Below are 19,788 nucleotides of genomic sequence, written 5' to 3' on the forward strand. Positions count from 1 at the left end.
TCTATCTATCATCTCCCATTGGTACTAGTTTTTTTTTTTTTTTTTTTAGAGAATCTTGAGTACTACAACTGGATATGTTTATAAGTCAGTAATAGAGCTGTGGGGGATAGAAGAGAGAGTAAATAATTCAATTTCTGAAATCTTTAACTGGGGATATTAGATATTAAGACTGATAGAGATACATGTATAAGTGTTAAGCAGTTAAATAACATAATACACAAATCCCATCTTCTAGAAATTGTTTTTCTAAACATAATAATACAATTCTACAAATTAAGGAGAAGACAAAAAATTACATAACACTCTATTTTTTGAAAGCTCCTTGGCAATGAAGTTTGAAAATGTGAATATAAAGAAAGTATATGGTTCAGTTGAGAAGTCAGGAATCGGAATGAGAATGAGAAAATACTTCTTAATTTTGAATTCAGGAATATCCTCTTCTCATATTTTATTAATTTATTATGCTATGTCCAATTCACTCCTAAGCTCATTCTATGGTTTCCTACCCCATGCACATGTGTAATGCCTTCCTACTTTTACCACCATCTAGTGGTAAGACCAAGTGATTGAAAGTAAACTCAATAGAATGTAAGAGGCAGATGATGGGATATTTAAAGTTCTACTTCAACTTTATGGCAATATAGCAGACAATACTCCTTTCAGGTTCTTGGTACATTATCAAAGGACATGGTAATAAGCTTTATAGGTGAGAGGTGTAAAACAAAATTTGTAGGAGAGATTTTAATTTTAAAAAATTGATTATTTATATCCTCAAATCCTTTGAAATAAGAGTACAATTGATTTATGTTAGTTTGGTTTTAAATACAAGAGGTTTCTTTCTCTGAAAGTAGGTGAAAAGAGTAATCTCATTCTAATTGTGGCTAAATTGTGAGGAAACGGAACATGGATGGATGGTAAATAAACAACAACCTAATGGCAAGGCTGGCGTTCAGAACTGAATTGCAAAATGGTTCATCAAAATTAGTGACTTTTGCTAACAGGAACTAAGCCAACATTATTCTGTGGTTTCTAAGAGGAACCTTCAGCTAAAATAATCAGTTAGGGTATCATAGGATGCTCCATAACTTACGTGACTATGGGTAATATTAATTTCAAAATAAGAGAGCACCTGGGTGGGTCAGTGGTTGAGCATCTGCTTTTGGCTCAGGTCATGGTCCTGGGACCCTGGGATCCATTCCCACATCAGGCTCCCCACAGGGAGCCTGCTTCTCCCTCTGCCTATGTCTCTGCCCCTCTCTCTATGTCTCTCATGAATAAAGAAATAAAATCTTTCAGAGCCATGGAGTTGAGAGGTTTTTTTTATTTAATTTTTTATTTTTTTATTTTTTTATTTTTGTTTTTTTTTATTTTTTATTTTTTGAGTTGAGAGTTTTATTTATTTTCTTAAAGATTATTTATTTATTTATTTATTTATTTATTTATTTATTTATTTATTCATAGAGACAGAGAGAGAGAGAGAGAGGCAGAGACACAGGCAGAGGGAGAAGCAGGCTCCATGCAGAGACGTGGGACTCCATCCCCGGTCTCCAGGATCACGCCCTAGGCTGCAGGCGGCGCTAAACCGCTGCACCACAGGGGCTGCTCAATAAATAAAATCTTAAAAAAATAATTTTCAAAATAAGAAACAAAAATTAAGAATGAATACAGTAATAAAAGAGAGTTAGAATAGGTCTTTTTTGAGAGTAAAAGCTTTAATATTCATCTGAAATAGTGATGATTAAATGCTTCAGGATAACCCAGGAACAAGATGACCTGATGTTAGTATCTTCTGGCAAAACAGAGTCAATAAAACAGGTATTGGGGTTTCTTGTGCACACTGATACCAAATATAAGTTCATTGATAGAATTATGCTGCCAATGAAAAAATATCAATTAAAATGGAAAATGACATTATTGTAAATGTATTAATTAATATGTGTGGAAAACATAAAAACCTAAAGTGGGAGCTCTGGAAAACACTTTACAAATGACTCAATCCAGCCCCTATTTCTCAAATTAAAAAAAAAAAAAAAATTACAGAACTAAATTCTGTTCAATTTTTTTTTAATTCTCAACATTTGACCTATATCAAATGTGTGAAACTTCACAGACCTAATCTGAAGAAATTATTGCTCCAGCTATGTCCTCAGTAGTCTCTACATGGCCCCTACCAGTGTTTTGCTAGTTTTGAAAATAACCCAGATGTCACTTACAGTCTCATACACCTTCATATTTTCCATCTGTGTATCCACTTCTACCTAGATAGAGTTCAACAACACTTTGAGTTGTCTTAGGAAAATTTACTCACACAAACAAAAATATTAATGATAAATATTCACTGCATCCATTCATTTAACAGATATTTACTTACCATCTGTTTAGTGCCAAGCATTATGTTAGGTGCAGGGGATAAATAATCAGCAAAAAAGATACATGGGCTTTGCCCAGATGGATATTATAATAAAATGGAGGAGAAAGACTAAGAGAATAAGCAAGAAACCAAGCTATATAAAGCATTAGTTCAGTGGAGAAGTACACACATATTTAATAAGGATAATTAACTGGGTCAAGGAAAGCAAAGAATGCTTTCTTAAGAAATGAAGCTTTAGCTGAGATTGGAGTAAATAGTCTAAGTTAATTTTAAAAGCTGATGTACACGTTGGTATATATACAATCAAAACGTATAGTTTGAAGAACTGAAAGAAAACTTATAGACAGTGAGCATGAATAGAAAATTAAATGTAGTATACTCAGTGAAATATTATGTGGCAGTCAAAATGAATGATCTGTAGTACATATAGGAGTATGAATGGGCCTTAGTAGTATGTTACTCAGTGGAAAATTATTTCTATATAACACATTCCTCTTTGTGTCTTTTTACAATTCTTTAAAAACGTAAAAATCACTGGCTGTACAAAAATGGGCTGCAGGTGAGATTTTTGCCGGGCAAAAATCTATACACATGTACACACACTAAGTTTCATGACAGTAGGTGCCTCGTGTTGAAAGAATGGTAGGATGGGGAGAAAAAACATACTATTATATAGAACGTGTTAATATTTTGGTTCTTTAGTTGAATGATGAATTAGAAAGAGTTTATAATTTTAAAGATTAAAAAATACAAAAAGAGAAGGCCATTCACAGATCAATAATGATAATATGTTTAAAATTTTTTAAATACAGGTATGAAAATTCAATTGTAAGGCTTTAAAGATCCAGCATCCAACAAAGATGAGAGAGAGAAAGAAAGATAGAGAAGAAATTAAAACACTGAGCATCAATATTGTGCTGGTTGAGAGGTTTGCAAGTTCTTGGAGGCTAGATCCTTAATCATGAACCAATTATGTGGGTCTTTATTTATTTTATGTATGTATGGATGGATGGATGGATGGATGGATGGATTTATAAGCTAAGGTTTGCTCTGAATTCTCTTCTTAGATTTGGGGATAGAGGGGGAAGAGTAACAAGAAAAAAGTTTGTTCCTCTCTAAGATTACTCCCACTACAGTATGGAAAATTCTTTGGAAAGAGCCAATGGAGGATATAAACCCACCAATTAAGAAATCATGCAAGAGCCCAAGTAGATTTGATAGTATATGAGGTGGTGTAATAGATGTGGAAATGGAGAGAATTAAGCTGATCTTTAAAATATATAAAAGGCAGTAGATACAATTTATAAACTAATTGAATATGACATTTCAATCTTTTCTTGAAAAGATTTCAAGAAAGACTATTAAACTTATGGCATCTGCAAAATTAAATACTTGGTAATGGTATTTTCTGAGACAGAAAACAGAATATGAGAGCTGGGTTTAGGGAGTAGTTTACTTATTCAATATTTGCTGAATATTGATTTGTGAGTCACCACTGGTCTAGGTACTAAGATACTAATGTAAACCAGATCTGCAAATTTCCTGCTTTCATAGAGTTCCCACTTTAGTGAGAAGAGCCAGATCCCAAAGAAATATGCAAGTGGATAAAGAAGGTAGTTTAAAATCTATATTTTATAGAGGAAATAAAACAACATGATGAAATAAGGAGTGAGGGGGGAAGCAAGGAAGCTATTTTAAACCAGAGATTCACAGATTTCTCGGAGAATGACACTTCGGCAGAGACCAGAATAGTAACGTCATGAGTTTTGGTTTTAGATAATGTTCTCCTTGAGGAATCTTTGAGATATCCAAGTAAAGATGAGAATGATCCAGTAAAAGAGACAGAAAAGCAGTCATGTATGGAGGAGCTCTGTAGCCTCTGTAGAGGAGATCAAGGTGGGATTAACCTTTCACATCCTGTAATATCTATATTTAATTTGTATACATTTTTCTCTTTTCTGTCTGCTTCTGTAAGATAGGGTCATGAAATTTGGTAAATATAAATACAAAATGCCCAGTTAAATTTGTATTTCACCTAAATGTGAAGTATGTATGCCTGTAGGTATACCCATGTACTATTTGAGACATACTTGTACGTAAAATAGTTAATAATTACCTGAAATTTTAATTTAACTGGATATCCTATATCTTTCTAGCAAGCTTGTTCCAAAAAGCAATCAGCTTTCCTAAATCCCTTCTTCCCTCCTCCTTTCCCTCTCATCTTACTCTTCACCTTCCTTTTCCTTCTCTTCTGGGGAAATCTTCCCAGATTTTCCATTGGAGACTCTAAAATCCTCACTTGTTCACTGAACAGAGCAGAGGGGCTTTTCTAGTGTATGCACAGCTCTCCTGATCAGGATGTGGATTAGAACAAGAACGAGCCAGGAACAGACTCACCTTAGAAGTCAGGTTAGAGTCTAAAATACATTTATATATGTGTAGGCACAGATCCCAATGAACTGTCAGTAGTTAGAACATAAGAGCCCTCATCTATCTCATCTATATTCCCTATATTGGTCTATAGAAAGCAACTATTTTTAAAGGATAAAATGATGAAATACAGGAAATTTGCTGAAGTTATATGTTATTAGCAATATTTATGTAGTCATGTCTGTTTTCTCATCTTAAAAATGAGAGGATTAAAAATAACAGTAGCAATAATAATAATAACAGCTAATATATTGGCTAATTATTCCCAAGGCATCGTATTTCAAGGCATCGTATTAAGCACTTAATATGTATTAACCTAAAAGTTCCTTTTACCTTGAACAGTGCATGGTTCATTGATCTCAGCACAATCTCAGAAATGACAAAACCTAATCGAGGAGAACGTAGAAATACATTTAGGTTCATGGATGCCATTAATAATGCGATGCAATTAAATTTAAGGAATGCTAGCCAAAAGGGTTTTAAAGTTATCATGATTGGGCCACTTGACTGGATCAGTTGGTGAAATGTTCAACTCTTGATCTCAGGGTTGTGAGTTCAAGCCCCATATTGGGTGTAGAGATTAATTTTTTAAAAATCTTTAAAAAATAAAATAAATTTACCATGATCATCATACAGTCAAGAAACATTACTAGGAGGAAAGTTCTTAGCCATTTATATTATTCTCTCAGCTAATTATCAAACCAGTTGAGGAGAGCTTCTACAGTGTGTCATACCCTGGCAATCTTTCTCTGTGAGGATCAATTACGGACCTAACATTTCCTTTGGTGTGACTACAGGTTGCATGAAACCCCACACTATCCAGATATGGGAAAAATATGTTACTAATGGTGTTAGTAAGAAACACATTTTAGAATTTTTTTCATACTTTAGAATTTTCAAACATTTCTTCTATGCGGTTTCTTGGGCTTTACAAATATTTCATTAAACTATATTACCCCTGCTGCCAGAGGGAGGTGACTCTGTTGCAAATATTACAATAGACTGCTATCGAAAAGCTATTCAGATAAGAAAAGAACACTGTAATAGACAGCATGTGCAGTCAAGAGAATGAGGAATTAAATATAGCCACTTACATTAAAAGACTATGATAAAAGCTATATTGGCATTAGAGCAATTTGAAACGATATGAAGGAAATCCCTTTTTGTCTGTCCCTTAAGACAATCCGGTGCACAAAGGAACCACAAGAACCTATCTGCATAGTGTCACAGGTGGACTTGAAGAGCCATGCAATTTGTCTGTAGTATGATCGAAAAAGTTCACCTTGAGACACCTGGGTGGCTCAGTGGTTGAGTGTCTGCCTTTGGCGCAGGTTGTGATCCCAGGGATCTGGGATCAAGTCCCACATGGGGTTCCCTCAGGAAGCCTGCTTCTCCCTCTGCCTATGTCTCTGCCTCGTGTGTGTGTGTGTGTGTGTGTGTGTGTGTGTGTGTGTCTCATGAATAAACAAACAAACAAATAATAAAAATAAATAAAAAATAAAACAAAAAGTTCACCTTACCAGCACCTACCTTTCAAGAAGATTTTAAAAATATGAAGCCCATTATATATAGGAATACCTCCTGGAAAGAGCTTTTTGTATTAGGTAGCTTTTGCTGCATACCAACCACTTCACGTTTGAGTAGCTCATGATGGCAAGCATAGATGAGCTAGCTCATGGTTTGCAAATAAGCTGGGTGTTTTTTCTAGTATAACACGGGTTAGACGTTCAACACTGCTTATGCATGCACCTGCTGTCAGCTGCAGATAGCCTGGGGTCTCTTGCTTGCCTTTTGCATGTGTCTGGGCCTCAGCTGTGACAGCACTGTTGCTTCGAGTGGTCTCCAGTCAGGGGGTGTCAGCCTACAGTTATTTCCATGGCAGCAGCGGGGTTCCCAGGGTGTCAACAGAAGTATAGAAATCCTCTTGAGGGCCAGCCTTGGAACCAGCACAGCACCTACCTCATTGCATTGTGCAAGCAGCTCAAGAGGCCTGACGGAATTCAAGGTCTGGGGATCTACTTTTTGACAAAAGGGGCTGCAATACTCACATTGTAAAGTTTGAGTCTATGTAAAGGAAGAATTGACAGCCCTTTAAAAAATCTATCCCAGTGGGAGAGTGCACATGTTGTCATGATTTTGGCACCCAATCATTTGCTTATTTAATTTTTAAGATTTTATTTACTTATTTGAGAAAGAGAGTGAGAGAGAGAGAGAGAGAACACAAGTGGGATGGGGGAAGTAAGGGCAGCAGGGCAGAGGGGGGAGTGGGAGTCGGGGGAAGTACACTCCCCACTGAGCAGGGAGCTTGACCCAGGCTCATCTCCTGATCAGAACCAAAGGCAGACACTTAACTGGCTGAGCCTGAGGCACCCAGGCACCCTGGCACCCAACCATCCTTAATCAGAAGCCTTTTGTTTGGGAAATTTATCAATACTACCTTATCAGTACTACTTTCAGGAAAAACAGTACCTAATCAATTCTTTATCAGTACTACCTTTAGGAAAAACCAAAACCAAAACACAGTACTGGAAAACTTGCTTTCCCAGCTTCCTTTCAACTTACTCTTGTGAGTGAAGGATCTGACCCTGTCATGATACCGAGACTTAATGAATCAGAGGCACCATCGTGAGATTCTTGACTTGGGGAAGGGAAGGCTCTGTGAATAATTAATTTTCTGGTCAAGGTAATGGAGCATGGTAGAGAAACAGGAGACATCACTCCCAGTTGTGGCCTCCAACGTGACGTGTCTGACCTCTGCTTGTGTCACATACCGTGAGGTCTCTGAAGTGTGCCCCAGGGTGGAACAGCTCTCGGTCGCTCAGCTAGTAAGCCAGATTCCCTGGCCCTCCCACAAAGCTAGTGAATTACTAATATTAAGTAAAGTCTTTAAATTAGTCAAAGTTGCTTCTATGGGTTAAAAACTAAGCGTCCTGACTCATATAGTAGGGAAGCAATAGATTTTCTCATTTTTAAACTAGAAATGATAATATCCATGGAAAAATGATGTGGTTCATAGTTAGTCTTTAATAAATGATGGCTTTGATTGTTCTATGTGTTCAAAACATTTCATGAAGCAAAATTCAATAACACAGGACCCAGCAACACTGGTGAATTTCATTTTACTTTATTCTTAAGACTTACTATTAATCTCTCTTAATAGTCCAAATAGTTCAACTTACTTTTCCCTTACTTTTCTTTTTTTTTTTTTTAATTTTATTTATTTATTCAGGAGAGGCCCAGAGAGAGGCAGAGACATAGGCAGAGGGGGAAGCAGGCTCCTTGAAGGAAGCCTGATGCGAGACTCGATCCCAGGACCCCGGGATCATGACCTGAGCCAAAGGCAGATGCTCAACCACTGAGCCACCCAGGTGCCCTCCCTTACTTTTCTAAGCAGAAAATAGCAAGTCTGCATGGCATGGTAAAAAAAAGGTCTTTGAAAAGGAAAATAGAAGGTGAGGGTCTGAACTCACAACTATCATATGCAAGAAATATGTCTCTTATCTACTTGGGTTCTACTAAATTCATACAGTTGGGAAAGTGACTGCCTTGTTTACCTCCAGGATTATTCTGAGCTTCATATGAAACATTATAAGCATAAAGGCTTTGAAAGTATAAAGTGTTATGTAAACATAAGAGACTACTTTTTTTAAAAGGAATTTCTCAACCTCCCCATCTGTGGTATAAACAAATACAAATTTTAAAAATCTTAATATATTTTCAAAATTTATCTCCATTCTGAGCCTCTCTAACATCTGTTTATACGGGCCCTCAATCCAGATTTAATTTAGATTGGCCTTTTCATATTTTGGATGGAAACCTTGACGATAATATTCTGTAAAGTAAATATTGTTTACATTGCCAGAGGAAAGTTTTCTTCCATGCCTAATTCCAGAAGAAATACTGCTTTTCTTTCCAGTGCTTGGCACACTGACCTACACGAAGTAGGTCATAAATTAATTCAAAGTGGTGATGACTACTAATAATAAAACTGAATGGTGTAGTAAGTTTGTTATAGAATACAAAATCTTAGAAAATGATTACTTCATGTTTCTGGAATACTATATGTTAAGTTTGTCCTAGGGGCTTTCTCTTTAGAATTTTGACCTAAATCTTCCTTATTCCTAAATCTATATACAATATGATCCCTTTGCCCCTTTCTCAGAGGATTTGTGCAGACTATTTTATAGTTGTTTTTTTTTTATTTCCAACACTTCAAACTTATTATTTTCTTTTAGATTCTACATGGGAGGAAAAAAAATCACCTAAGCAACGAACAGAGGCACTAATAATTATACAACTTTGACAACGAAAAGAGCAATAAAATTATGTAGTATAACAAAAATTGAATTTAAGAACTAATTGCATAAAATAATACAACCCATGATAAGAAACATGCAAGCATCCTATAATGCCTAAAACCACAAAAAGAAAATACAGAAACAATGGGAAGTAATTCATCAAAAGTGACACCTTAAATTAAGTAAAGGGCACGTGAGAATTTTGTTAGACTTCAACTTCTTCCAATTATTGTATTTCAACTTTAGTTAACTTCTCAAAAATGGTAAACTCTCTGTTTCTTTCCTGTAATTATCTTCTGATAATGGTTTGATTTTTTGTGCTCTTTTGTCCATAAAATGCACCAAGTTCTTGTTTTCATTTTAGAAATTGTCCCTAGGGATCCCTGGGTGGCGCAGCGGTTTGGCGCCTGCCTTTGGCCCAGGGCGCGATCCTGGAGACCCGGGATCGAATCCCATATCAGGCTCCCGGTGCATGGAGCCTGCTTCTCCCTCTGCCTATGTCTCTGCCTCTCTCTCTTTCTCTCTCTGTGACTATCATAAATAAATAAAAATTAAAAAAAAAAAAAAAAAAAAAGAAATTGTCCCTAAATGAATTGTCAATCAGGTTGTATCAATTTCTGTACCAATAGTTAAAATCCTTCAGTGGCTTCTCATATTTCTTTAAAAAATATATCCAACTCCTGATGAGAACTGCGGGTGCTTAGGTGAGCTCTCCTTGCTGACTTTCATCTTCATAATCTATACTATTCAGTTGTCAATTTGGCTCACCACGATGACCTCTCTTCTGCTCCCCCTCATATGCCAAGACCTTACATGAACTGACTCTTACGTACCTCTCTAACATGATTTCATTCTGTTCTCTACTGTGCTCATTATTTTCCAGAGACTTCTGTTCTGGTTCATGACCATATTAAGACATTTCTCACCTCCCAGAGACTGAGGCTTATTATTCTCTTGGTCCCTGAAACCCTTTCCCCCTTATCACATCGTAGGACCTGTTTCTTCTTGAACTCCAAGTCTCAACTCAAATATCACATACCCTGAGAGCCTTTTCTTTAAATTACATTTCCTGTCAATTTCTATCATATAACTGATTACTCATAAGTAAAAATGTCTTGTTTATGTGTTTCGTTCTCTATCTCTCCTAAGGAAGTAGTAAGCTTCTTGCAAGCAGTGAGTATATCGTGACTATGATTATGACCTTCCCAAAGCCTGCAGCAGTGCCAGCACAATAATTATTTCTTGAACTAACTAATGAATCTATTGCTGTCCTTTGTGAATTCATATTCTTTCTCTCTTACTCAAATCTTATATTTTCTCTAAGATAGTTGACTTATTAAATTCCCACACAAATATTTTTATGTGTCTATTTATTTTAATTACCAAAAGTCTCATAAGTAGTTCAGTGTTTTTTTTTCTCTATCTTTAGATGTTAACTAATAGCATTTATCTTCACATATTTACTATCTTAATGTGTTGGTTATTATTTCTGTTTTCCAATAACCAACCTCATTCTGAAACTCTTCTGTGCTTTCCACCATAGGGTGTTGCAGCCTGAGAACAGTATTTACCAGAATCACTTGTGTGCAGTTATAGATTAAATTACACTAATGAGAAGAATTTACAGGTGAGTTATAAAGCAAAAGAGTAACAAAGGCTAATATTATTCCTATAACAGCAACAAGCATCTTACGGTCTTCAGCAAATACTGGACACAGTTTTCTCAGTACTCCTGAGCCCTGTCTAAATTATCACCCAGATGGTGCTGCAGGCAACCAAAATCATCCATGATGGTTTCTAACAGTTCTTGTACTTCTTCATTAGGAAAAGTAGCTCTAATTTTGGGTCCTCAAGCCATCCAATGGATGTGTATGTGTGTGTTTCTGAGTGTATTTCAAAGCTTCTTATTCCTCTTATCAACTCTCTCTTTTGAATACCTAGAGTTCTTATTTTTCTGACCCAAACTTAGTAATTGATGAAAATTGATCCCGTATAAATGACTTTTAAAGTAAAATGATTAAAAAAAAAAAAGTAAAATGATTGATTCAGTGACCAAACTTGCAAAAAGTAATTGACAATTCTGTGTACTGACATTTTTGTGAAAGGATATTAGATAGTCTCAATTTTCAAAGACTAAATGGAGAAAGAGTTGAATCTTTGAGGTGAGAATTAGAATAGTGGTGCCTGAGAGAGAGGGGAGGAGAGAGACAGAGACAGAGACAGAGAGACAGAAGGAGAGAGAAAGAGGGAGAAGAAAGAGAGAGAGGGAGAGAGAAGGAAGGAGGGAGAGAGAGGAAGGAAGGAAGGAAGGAAGGAAGGAAGGAAGGAAGGAAGGAAGGAAGGGAGGGAGGGAGGGAGGGAGGGAAGAAGGAAGGAAGGAAGGGAAAAAAGGAAGAAAAGGAAGGAAGAAAATTATAGCTCAAGAGATTAATGGGAAAAGCACAAAGAAGATAAAATGGAGGAAAGTTGACCCTACTTAGCTCATAACATCGAACGAAGTTAATTTCCTTCCTTCAGCATGAAAGATACCACAGTTAGTCCAAATAGATTGCAATTGAAATTTCCCATATTGTGCAATGCCTTGACCTAGAAGAGACAGAATGTGTGATAACATGGCCAAGTCCAGAGTGCTTGAGAAATAAAATCAGCTGACTCAATAGCCAAGTGGGCCATATGGTGTAGATTTCAGGGTTTAAGTGCTTTTTTGCGTCATTTTGGCCAATGAAACTTCTAGTTTTCCTCCAAATATTCATGTAAAGATGGGCCAAAATAACTGATTCAAATTAGAAGCTAACCCATCACAAAGAGTTGATGAAATGTACTCTCAAACTTTTTGGCTTAAAATTCATATGGTATGTGATACGATTTCTTTTAAAATCAAGATCTTTATCACTGACTTAGGAATATATCTGTAATATAAAAATATATTATATTCTATTTTATTTATATACCTAAGTCTATCCTATTAGTGCATATACCCAATGAAAGCAGGGTATTTCTTGTTTGCCATCCTTCTGCTAAATCACAATCATCCAGAATAATGCCAGTATTTGTTGACTAAATGAAGAAATGAATTAAAGAATATAAACTAAAAAAAAAAAAAACTAAAAAAAAATAATAATATAAACTGCTTACAGCATGACTATGGGCTAGTAGAAGTATTAAAATATTCAACTCTATATGCTAAAAGTCTTCCTACGGATCTATTACCTGCAGCAGTTCTCAAACTTTCTGGTCTCAAGACCCCTTTACAGTAATAAAAACTATTGAAAAATGCAAGTGACTATAATTAATTTCTAATGCTATATTAAAAATTATCACTAAAATTTTAAATATGTATTGTTTATGCTAAAATAATAATAAACTTATTACATGAAATGCAAATAGCATATTTTTAGAAAAATAACTTTTTCAAAATTAAAAAAATTAGTGAGAAAAACATTGTTTTACAAATTTGCAAATTTCTCTGAGACCTAACTCAATAGAAAGAATTTGAATTATCCGTGTCTGTTTTTGATCTACTACCACATATTGTTTTCATTAAAGTATGTGGAGAAAACCCAGGTTCACACAAATAATTGGAAAAGAAAGGGATGTTTTGATTGTCTTTCAGAAATTTGTTGATATTCATCTTTTATACTACACTAAAACTCTTGAAATGGTGGCCACTTTAATGTTTATTTGCAATATGGAATCTGAAACAATGTAAATAAACTTCTCATATTCTGTTACATTAAATCCCATGGACCTACTGCTCACTATGAAAGTGTGTTTTACCTTTGCGTGATTTTGTGACATCATGCACCGGTCATTTTAGAAAGCATTGGTTCACCGAGTGATTAAAATACTATAAAATATTATACATTTCATTTTATAATATAAAAATATTATTTATAAAAATCACCTCCCATCTCATCAGAAATATTCTTAAGGATAGAAAGTTGTCAAACTCATAGAGGTGTTCAAGTTTTCCAAAATTTTAATTTTCACTCTGAGCATTCACATTTTAGAATTGGCAAATTCACTTATAGTCATTTGACATGAAGTGACAGACTCACATCATTTAATTTTGAGAAAATGTTCGTGAAATAGCCAATTCTAAATAAAATAGTCTGTCATTATTTCAAATACAAGTGGTATTCCATGAAAATAACAACAAACAAACAAAAAACACCTACTGCTTCAGCTACAAAATCAAATGATTGGTTTTTCCTGGGAATAACTGTCGTACTTTGGTTAAGCAACAGAAATTTTTTGTGCATATTTTCCACTTTGTCACACCAAATATTACAAAGATATGTACACAAGGGTAAAAAATTAATAAAACTAATAGTTGTCACTGCTTCATCATTCTTTTTTCTGAGTGTGACACTGAAAAATACGACGGTTACTAGTATACTTGGTGCCACTGCCTTGATTGATGTTAAGGTACCAGAAGTTTTTCCCCCTGGTTGATTTTAACCAATATGGCAAATTATCAACAGAGGAGGGGACATACAAATAATGTTTTAGTTTTACTATGATCCAATATACCCCATGAAAGGGTTTCAGGGACCCCTTTACAAACATTATAACACGGAAATAGATATCTGAATTAATTTGCTGGGCTGCCATAACAAAATACCGCAGACTGGATGGCTTAAACAACAGAAATTTCTTGGCACACAGTTCTGAAAGCTAAAAGTCTGAAATCAAGGTATCAGCAGGATTGGTTTTTGCTGAAGCCTCTTTTTTTTTGCTGGCAGATGGTTGCCTTCTTGCTGTGTCCTCACATGACCTTTTCCCTGTGCGTAGACATCCTAGGTGTCTCCCCTATGTCCCAATCTTCTCTTCTCATAAGGACACCAATCTGATTGGGTTCAGTCCAACCCATATGACTTCCCTTCTTTGAAGGCTGTCTCCATATGCAGTCACGTTCTGAGGTATTGGGATTTAGAACTTCAACATATGAGTCTTGGGGGACACAATTTAGCATGTAACAATATTCGTATCACCTCATCATTACTCAGATTTAAACTCTTGTTAATGTTCTGGAATACTTTCATTAAAAAAACCTCTATGCACATATGTATCCATATATATTGATTTATTTAAGTGTACAAAGTAAAATCATTCTACAAAAACCCTATGGATAACTTGTCCTTTAAAGTAGAATATTAAAAATAATAATAATAGAATATTACATAAATGTTATTCATCTTGGTCATTCCCTGATAATTTTAACCTACCTTCAACTTTCTACTAAAATCTTTGATGACTCTCCTTTTATTTTAGGGTATCTTACAAATGTATTTAAGTGTACAGAGATTCTCTATAGCGTACTGTATAGATACCTTATAAACTTTTAAACCTCCTTTGAAAGTGTAGCCAGAGCCCCAGCCACTAAGATCAATGTCAGTTTATGGTTCCCTAAAATCTACTTTTCAAGAAGGGAGGGGAATGGGTGGAGGTTGTAAAAAGCCTAGGAAGCTTGCCTTTTTAGTCTTCAGATAAACCTCTAGGAATGACTTTTCATCTTAGTCTAGTTTGTTGGGTCAAGAGCATAAAGATGTAGATTCTAATGTCTAATGCATACATTTTATATTTATCCATGTTAATTAACATTCACTTTATATGTGTGAGGCTTTCAAAAAGTAAAATTACCCAAACATAACTTTTATGAATACTTCTTTAAAATCAGTTTCTGATTTTTATCTCGTGATCATCCTATGATAGTCTAATCTCTTTAGAAAAATTTTAGGTGAAAAAAAAAAAAAAGAAAAATTTTAGGTGATATTCGAGAAACAAACTTTTTAGGTTACCAGGTAACTATTACTTTATTTTTATTTCCCTAACAACATTTTTAACAGATACATAATATTTCAACCTACTAATCTGCCAGATTTAAATGAATTAATACATACATGTGCATTTGTAAATAAACAATCTTCAAATCATTTTTCAACAATGCTTGTTTATACATCAGTGTGTGGTCTTACGATACATATTTGTTCATCAACATGTTTTTTTCTGCACACAAAATTAATAATTCTTCATTTAATTATTATTCAATTTTGAGAATAAAATTTCGTTAAAACATAGACTTCTCCAGTATTTTGTAATCTTAGTCTACAAAACAATTTTTAATTGTCCTTAGGCTCAAAGGCCAGGTCATCAAATTAACCAGTAGTTCCCTAACTTCATTTCATATATCTCTTTTGTATTTTGTAAGAATGTTTCTTTCTTTAAAGAATATGGAAATTTCACTTTTCTCTTATATTAATCTTGTGTCATGTTTAGCTCTTTCTCCTATCCCCTACTGTATTTTCTCTCCATTTTTTTTTACTCTCCAATTTTTATCAGCATTTTATTAATAGTAACAATCTCTTCCTTTCCAAAAGCAACAAGATTGACATATGGACTTTCCTAATTTACTGCATGGTTGGTTACCTGTGTATATCATGAACATTTAATTTTAAGAAGAACATTGTAAATGGAAATATATTTGATGTTCATGGAACAAAAGAATAAATATTGTTAAAATGGACATACCACTCAGAGTCATCCACAGAGTCAATACAACCCCTATCAAAATACCAAAGACACTATTCACAGAAATAGAAGGAAAAAATCCTAAAATTTGTGTGAACCACAAAAGACCCAGAATACCCAAAGCCATTCTGAGAAAAAAAGAACAGAGTGAAACGTATCACATCTCCTGATTTTAAACTATACCACAAAGCCATAGTAATAAAAACAGAAGGGTAATGATACAAAAAGAGACAGATATACAAATGAAACAGAATGGCAAGCCCAGAACTAAATCTGGGCATTTATTATGAACTAATATTCAACAAGGGAGCCAAGAACCCAATAGGGAGGAAAGGTGGTCTCTACCAAAAAATGATGCTAGGAAAACTAGAGAAACACACACAGAAGAAAGAATTCTGACTCATACTACACACAAAAATTAATTTGAAACGAACCAAAGACTTAAACATAACACCTGATAACATGAAACTCCTAGAAGAAAACTAGAGAAGAAATGCATTGATATTGGCCTTGGCAATGATTTTTTTAAGATATGATATCAAAACCACAAGTAACAAAAGCAAAAGTCAACAAATGGAACTATATCTAACTCAAAAGCACAGAAAAACAACTAACTAAATGAAAAGATAGCCTATAGAATGGGAGAAAAATTGGTAAGCTATATATCTGATAAAGGGTTAATATTCAAAATATATAAAGAACCAACACTACTTAGTAACAATAACAATTAAAACACTCAACTAAAGAAAAAAAACAGGAAGAACCAAATAGATATTTTTCCAAAGAGGGCATCAAAATGGCCAACAGGCACATGAAAAGATGCTAGACATCACTGGTAATCAAGTAAATCATAATCAAAACAATAATAAGATATCACCTCATACATTTTAGAATGACTATCATCAAGAAGACAAGAAATTACAGGTGCTGGTGAGGATGTGGTGAAAGGGAACCCTTATATACTGTGATGGGGATATAAATTAGTCCAACCACTATGCAAAACAATATGGAAGTTCCTCAAAAAATTGAATATAGATCTACCACACAATGTAGGAATTCCACTTCTGGTAGTATATAGAAAAGAAATGAAAAGAAAATTTTGATGAGATATATGCACGTTCATGTTTCTCACAGTATTATTCACAATAGCCAAGATATGGAAACAACCCAGATGCTCATCAATAGGTGAATGGATAAAAAAAGATGTGATTGATATATATATATATATATATCACAATGAAATGTTATTCAGCCATGAGAAAGGAAGATATCCTGCTAATTAAAACAACATGGATGGACCTTGAACACATGCTAAGTGAGAAAAGTCAGAAAAAAGCAAGTACTGTATGACATTACTTATATGTGGAATCTTAAAAAAAAAAAAAAAAAGGTCAAACCTATTAAAAATACTAGAGAATACTAGAGAATAAAACCAGAAGGTAAAATGATAGTTACCAGGGTATGATGAGTCAAGAGGCAAGAAAGATGGTGTTTAAGGACACAAACTTATAACAAGTAGTAAAAAAAAAAAAAAAAAAAGGCCATACAGATCTAAAGCATAGTATAATGAAGTAATAAATAATAATACACTATTGTCTTATAAATATTGTTCCAATAGCAATCATATTACAATATACAAATATATCAAGGTAATACAGGTATGCCTTAAATTTACAAACTGTAGTATGTGAAAATAACTAAATAAAAAAGATTAAAAGTCTAGTAACTCATTTATTCTGGAATTAGGTTTTAACACACTTTTAGCTTCCGAGATTGTAGTGCAAATTTATTTTTGCACTTAATTTATTTGTAACCCAAATACTTACACATCCATAGCAAGATCATTCTATTATATATGAAATATATAAGTCATACAAAATCAATGTATTCAAATATAGCTCAGATGTGAACTATGTGTAAAAGATATTCATATATATATATACATATATATATATGTATATATATATATATGTTATCTAGTCTCAATCATCCCTTACTAATTAAAAATCAAGCTAAAAATTGTGGTTTAGTTTTAAACTCAGGAGACTGGTTCTTTATCTACATAAATGGAAAAATTTTAACCCAAACAGCAGTTGCCTTACCATAGCAGCCATTCTTAATTTCCATTGATTCAGAAATCCTTTCTTCAATGCACTGGAACTAGTTTTGATTACTCTCTGAATGCAGTATGGTGATGGCTCAGGCACAGATGTTTCAGCTTATAAAGAAATCATATAACTATAAACATCTTAAACCAACAATATTTACTTTAAAAAATTATGTAAATGCCCCATACAGTGAAACCATTGCAAATGCTGTATTTATACGTGTAAATATATACATACATATAATCGTTATTCTATTCCCAACCATCTTGTTGCAATTAATTATGAAAGTTAAGCTTCATATGTACTTAATCATGACACTTTGGCAATTAATAATTTCCATTTATTATATGTCATTGCAACTCTTTTCCCTAAGATGCTCTTCTTGTGCTAATTGTTGCTATAGTAAGTGCACTGGATTCACTTTTTTGATGACACAGACTATAGAAATCCAAATAACAACAGAATACTTGTGTTCAATAAGTGTGATGTTTTAGGGGGTCTATGGATACTGGTAGTTCTAGTCCCAAGCAAATTTACTGCTTTGGTGACTTTAGCAAGAAGTCTTTGTACTCAGTCTTTCAAGCGTATTAACTTACTTTTTGTAGATAAACTCAAAGTATAGTCACATTTTCAGGGACAGGCTCAGGTTAATTGAATTTATGAGACTGTTTTATACAATAATGAAATGTCAACTGATTAATTTTATTAATTAATAAAAAGTATAATTATCTCACAAGCTGAAATACTCATATTGGCATAATATGCATAAGGCCAAAGTTATGTTATTGACATGTATTGAGGGTCATCAAATATTTCGAGTATCTTTTAAAGTTTTGGACCTTTTCCTACAAAAACTAGACCTGTGCACCTAAACACAGTGTTGTGTTTACAGTTTTGAGGAGATGTATATCATCAACCACATCCCCAATTGCTTTTACCAAGTGTCTCCTGCTTCTGGAATAAACTTGATTTATGCAAATTGATCAGGTAAGTGAAAATATAGGAAATATGTGATTTAAAATATCTTGGTAAGGGACTCCTGGGTAGCTAGGAGGTTGAGCACTTGCCTTTGGCTCAGGGTGTGATCCCAGATTCCCAGGATCGAGTCCCACATTGGGCTACTAGCATATAGTCTGCTTCTCCTCCTTCTGCCTCTCTTTCTGTGTCTCTCATGAATAAATAAAAAAAATCTTTAAAATAATAAAATAAAATAAATAAAATGAAACGAAACAAAACAAAACAAAATAAATAAAATAAAATAAAAGAAAAGAAAAGAAAAGAAAAGAAAAGAAAAGAAAAGAAAAGAAAAATCTTGGTAAAATGTCCTCCTGGTAGAGAACACTGTTGAGTGCTTAAGTATTTAAATCATGCAAGACCTGGGAAAGTTCATTCCAAGACATAGTTTGGCCACAATCATTAAATCTGGCAAATGGGAGAGTATTGCAATATCTGTCATCAAAGAAAGCAAAGTCTTGGTAGTCAATATATTCAAAACACTAAAGGGTGTGTGGGGAAAATTACTATATTAGTGTTTCCATGTGTTATATATTTTTATTCTGTAGTCGATCAACAATGTTGAATTTTACTAAAGTTTGTGCCCCTGGAAAATAGCAATGATTAAAAAACCCTCCCCCCCTTCTTACTTCAAAGAAACAGCCTTCTGCATATGACTTGGTGGACACACACACGTCTCCCTGGTTTATCTATAACAAGGCCAGAGAGATTTTCCAAATTCCTGTTTTTTGCCTCATAAATAATTAGCTCAACTGCTTGCTCCCACTAATCAGTCAGAACAAAATACTTGCTAGCCAAACTTTAATTAAATTTATTTCTACCAGGTTCTTGAACATTGATGAAACTTCAACCAGCATATCACTCCTTCTTAACTGCCCTCCTGATGATAGGTGGGTCTCAGCATAAAACATTCTATAATCTAGTAACTATCTGGTCACTTCATCCCTTCATCCTCTTCCCACATTCTGTTCCATCTAGCCTAGTTTAATCCTTGCAAAAGAAGAACTCTTTTAGTATTAAGTAGCTCCTTATCGTG

General features: G+C 34.2%; 1 long non-coding RNA gene across 5 annotated transcripts in view; it reads right to left on the bottom strand.

Moving 5' to 3' along the window:
• LOC140610572 (uncharacterized) overlaps positions 1 to 19,788 on the bottom strand; it is a 150,822-nt gene that overhangs the window by 94,105 nt on the left and 36,929 nt on the right. For 4 of the 5 annotated variants that reach the window (XR_012012171.1, XR_012012179.1, XR_012012180.1 and 1 more), the window contains exon 1: positions 4,769 to 4,787. The exons of the other annotated variant lie outside the window; for it this stretch is intronic. This is a non-coding gene — a long non-coding RNA (uncharacterized lncRNA). Of the gene's footprint in view, positions 1 to 4,768; positions 4,788 to 19,788 lie in introns of those variants that run through there. 5 annotated transcript variants of the gene reach the window in all.

The sequence above is a fragment of the Canis lupus genome, chromosome 2 (genome assembly GCF_048164855.1).
Source record: "Canis lupus baileyi chromosome 2, mCanLup2.hap1, whole genome shotgun sequence".
Classification (NCBI taxonomy): domain Eukaryota; kingdom Metazoa; phylum Chordata; class Mammalia; order Carnivora; family Canidae; genus Canis; species Canis lupus.